Raw genomic sequence first — 4,991 nt, 5'->3', positions numbered from 1 at the left:
GCTTGCATTACACTGATGGGAGAAGGTAAAACGGACTCCGCTCTGCCCTTTTCTCTGTTCAAGAAGACAACATTCCTAGGCAATGGTTTTGGATGATAAAGCATTTATTTTAGTAAGAGCTTTCTTCTTTTTTTTCAAACTTATGTGGTTATCATTTAACATAGACTTCTAATCTATGGGACTTGACTTCTGAAAATGTCATGTTTGCAAATGATAAGGCTCTGAATCACAAACACACGAAGCCAAGGAGTAACCAAGGAGGCAGGAAGGTACTCCTCCAAGTTAAATGGTTGACAATTAGGACATTTCAAGATGTTTGGAATGAATTATGGTTCTACTCACATTCCTTAAGGGATCCAACCAGGTCCACACAATACTCTATATTACATTTCCAATCAATTATTTATAAATCTCTATGAGTTATGGCTGTGGATTGCAGATTTCAGATTCTATTAATACTCTGAATTCTGCCCCATATCCCATTCTCACTCAGACTTAAAGCTTTAGGTGGCTGAAAGTTACATGAAGTAGCATCACTATAGAAGGCTGGCATTCAGGTTAGAAGAATAGACAGTTTTCAAAAAGACAACACAAAAACAGACTTCCATACATATAAAAGACAGAATCAAAGACCGTAAAATCTATAAATCAAAGTAGACTGAATTCTGTAGAAATAATGATATATAAAAGGGTTTCTGTCCACTCCGTTCTGAGAAATAAAGGCTTTGTTTAAGTAGAATAAAGTTCAATAATTGCAGTACACATAAGGGAACTTTACAAAGTTAATGGAAAATGGAATTAAACGTTTACTTCGTGCAAAATTTTTGGAATGCATGCATATGAGAAGTCTTCAAAAAATCATGTGTGGGTTTCAATTTTTTACATAAAAATAAATTTTGAAATTATTTATTTGAGAGAGAGAGAGCGAGCAAGCTGTTGGTTCCCAATTGCCTTTAGTGGACAGCGCTATGCCAGAGACGAAACTGAGAGCTGGAAAATCAATCCAGGCCCAAATGAGTGAAAGGAACTTAACCACTTGTACCATCACCCCTGCTTCCCTCCAGGTCTACATCAAGCAGGAAGTTGCAATCAAGAGCCAGATACAAGTGTTGAAGCCAGGCATTGCAATATGGGATATGGGTGTTTAAACTGGAATCTTAACTGCTAGGCCATATGTCTATCTCTAAATTTATCTTTTTTTTAAAGATTTATTTTTTTATTTGAAAGAGTTACACAGATAGAGGAGAGGCAGAGAAAGGTCTTCTATCCACTGGTTTACTCCCCAGATGGCCGCAATGGCCAGAACTGTGCCTATCCAAAGCCAGGAGCCAGGAGCTTCTTCCGGGTTTCCCACATGGGTGCAGGGGCCCAAGGACTTGGGCCATCTTCTACTGCTTTCCTGGGCCATAGCAGAGAGATGGACAGGAAGTGGAGCAGCTGGGTCTCGAACTGGCGCCATATGTGATGCCGGAGCTTCAGGCCAGGGTATTAACCCACTGCGCCACAGCGCCAGCCCCAACTTATCTTTTACTTCAATTTTTCCATGACCTCTTTGAAGTATCCTAGTAAAAACCTTATGAAGGCCTAAACTTGCTCTCTGAATATTGTTGGATTTACACTAATGGCCTAACCTTTCAGATCATCCTGATGCCTGGTGTAGCTTTGAGGTTTTTTTAATTAATTAATTGAGAGTCAGAGCTAGAGAGAGAGAGAGAGAGCGAGCTTCCATCTGCTGGTTCACATCCCAGATGGCCACAATGGCCACAGCTGAGTCAGGCCAAAGACAGAAAATAGGAGCTTCCTCCGGAGTCTCTCACGTGAATGCAAGGGCCCAAGCACTCAGGACACTTTCTTTTGCTTTTCCAAGGCTATTAGCAGGGAACAGGATTGAAAGTAAAGTAGCTGGGACACAAAATGGCATGGAATGCTGGCATTTCATGCTGAGGCATTACTGCTGTGCCATTACACTGGCTACAGATTGAGTTGTTTCATGAGACTTCTTAAACTTATCTCTTTAGAACCTAGAAGTATGAAGACATCTAAAATATGAATATTCTCTGAAAATCACAAGGGTTCTGGGAATCACTGGTCTTCAGAATTTAAGTAAAGTGTAGATTAAGAATTTCCTATACATTTTCAAACTTTTATGACATCTCCTCCATCATTCATTTGAATGACAAAAGATTTGTTTTAAGAATTCATACAATTTTTTAAAACCAAAATATATCCAGCCAATTTCTCTAATGAAAATTACATTACAGACAAGATCACAAATACCTTGAGGGCAGTAAGGTTGCTCGGTAATTCTACCTGTACACCATTTATTTCCTAAGTAGAGCTTATGAAACTGAGAAGCTCCTACATGGCAAAATAAACACTTAGGAAATTGAAGGGGTAACCAACAGAATGGGAGAAAATATTTGCAAGCTATGCAATTGATAAAGCATTGACATTCAGAATCTATAAAGAGCTCAAGAAATTTAACAAAAAAACAAACAATCCAGTTAAGAAATGGGCAAAGGACTATGGCATTCAGTTTTCAAAAGAGGAAATCCAAATGGCCAACAGACACATGAAAAAATCTTCAGGATCACTAACCAGCAGGGAAATTCAAATCAAAACCACAAAACCATAATGAGGTTTCATCTCACCCCCAGTTAGTATGACTTTCATACAGAAATCAACAAACAACAAATGCTGGTGAGGATGTGGTGAAAAAAGTACCCTGATCCACTGCTGGTGGGAGTGTAAGCTGGTACAGCTGTATGGAGGTATCTCCAAAATCTGAATATAGACTGACCATATGACCCAGCCATCCCACTACTGGGAGTTTACCCAAAGGAAATTAAACCATTGTATGAAGGAGTTATCTGTACCATGTTTACTGCAGCTCAATTCACAGTAGCTAAGATATGAATCAACCCAGATGTCTGTCAGCTGAAGACTGCCAGGGGATTCCAATACAATCCCATCAAGGTTGCATGTACCAATGCCATCTCACTAGTCCATTTGATCAATTTCTGTTCACAATTGATCACACTGATAGGTCTAAGAGTCAAAGGGATCACACAAACAAGACCAGTGTCTGCTAATACTAACTGATAGAATAAACAAGGGAGAGAATGATCCAACATGGGAAGCGGGATACACAGCAGACTCCTAGAATGGTGGATGTCCTCAACAGCACTCTGGCCTCAGAATCAGCAGTTAAGGCATTTGGATCTGACTGAAGAGCCCATGAGAGTATTTCAGGCATGGAAAGCCAAGACACTCTGGCAAAGAAAGAAAGAAAGGAAGGAAGGAAGGAAGGAAGGAAGGAAGGAAGGAAGGAAGATCAAAAACCTAAATGAAAGATTTCTGCAAGGGAGATCCTAGTAGAAAGAATGGGGAGAAGAAAACTTCCACTTTGACTATGACCTTGTCTGAATAAGATCGGAGTTGGTGAACTCAAAAGGCTTCCATACCCTTGGCAACTCATGACTCAAGCCTAGGGAGATTACTGACGCCATAAACAAGAGTGTCAAATTGTTAAGTCAACAACAGGAGTCACTGTGTACTTACTCCTCATGTGGGATCTCTGTCCTTAATGTGTTGTCCAATGTGAATTAATGCTATAACAAGTACTGAAATGGTATTTTACACTTTGTGTTTCTGTGTGGGTGCAAACTGTTGAAATCTTTACTTAATATATACTAAATCGATCTTCTGTATATAAAGATAATTTAAAATGAATCTTGATGTGTATGGAATGGGAAGAGGGAGCAGGAGATGGGAGGGGTGCGAGTGGGAGGGAAGATATGGGGGGGGGAGCCATTGTAATCCATAAACTATACTTTGGATATTTATATTTACTAAATAAAAGTTAAAGAAAAAGAAATTAAAATAACTTAATCCTTATAAATCTTCATTTTATCTAAAATGGAATATATGAAATTTATGGCAGATCTGTGCAATCTATGTATATTTACTTAGAAACCCAATATCATTTGAATACTACATTTTGATGGAAGAAGTGTTCATAATAATTACTTGCATGTGACATTATTTCTGCTAAACAAATAAATCATACAGTATTTTCCATATCCAAATCAAATCTCTAATTTTTAATCTAAGGAAAGCATAAACATTCTTATAATTCAAAGCCACTTTTTTCAGTTAATTATATATTATTTTAGGGAGGAAGACTTTGGAATTTAGAAGTGAACCAAATGTGAACTTCCTCTATTGAGGTATTCATCAATGAGAGATCCAAAATTCTTCCTTTAAGCTTTGTGTATTACACATTGTTTTTTCTCCAACAGTTATTGAAGTTGTCAACGCTTTTGACTTTTTAGCATTAATGTAGTAATGGTTTGCACATAAGAACGCAGGATGTCTGCTGTTATGGAAAGGAAAGTAAATTTATTTATTAAGGAAGTCAATATTAAAAACAGGTTTATATGGATTATTAGCAATAGCATATGCTTTGGTGTTTGAATTCAGACTGTATTATATATTTTATTTACTAACAAAACTTTTGCAAGAGAAGCATAGCTGCTATTGTTCAGTGCAATGTTTTAGACAATAGATAAGGATTCTTAATGTTTATTCATAGTAGAGCTCAGTGCATTTAATCTTAGATACTGCCATTATCCTCCTAATGACAGCTAATCTTATAGATACAAAATAAAATATAGCTGAATTAATCCTCTAATTTATAAAATATTTCATAAAATGACAGCTAAGTTCTAAGACTTAATCTGTGGTAGTACAAGCTCTAACAAGAAATTTTACCTAACTGGCAATTATAAGACATGTGGAAATAATGTTGTGAGGACTAAATTCTAGTTCTCAGAAAATATGAGTTATGTCAATTGTCATGAAAGATATCTACCAAAGTCACAAATATATTAATGGTTTGGTAGCACTGAGCTTCCAATGATCAAACAGATAGTTATTAGGGATTAAAATGTATGGGCATACTGGTATGACATCATATAAGGCTATACAAC

This window comes from Oryctolagus cuniculus, chromosome 4 (assembly GCF_051225735.1).
Source record: "Oryctolagus cuniculus isolate XC-2025 breed Fujian yellow rabbit chromosome 4, ASM5122573v1, whole genome shotgun sequence".
NCBI classification, from domain to species: domain Eukaryota; kingdom Metazoa; phylum Chordata; class Mammalia; order Lagomorpha; family Leporidae; genus Oryctolagus; species Oryctolagus cuniculus.
This window is presented reverse-complemented; position numbering follows the sequence as displayed.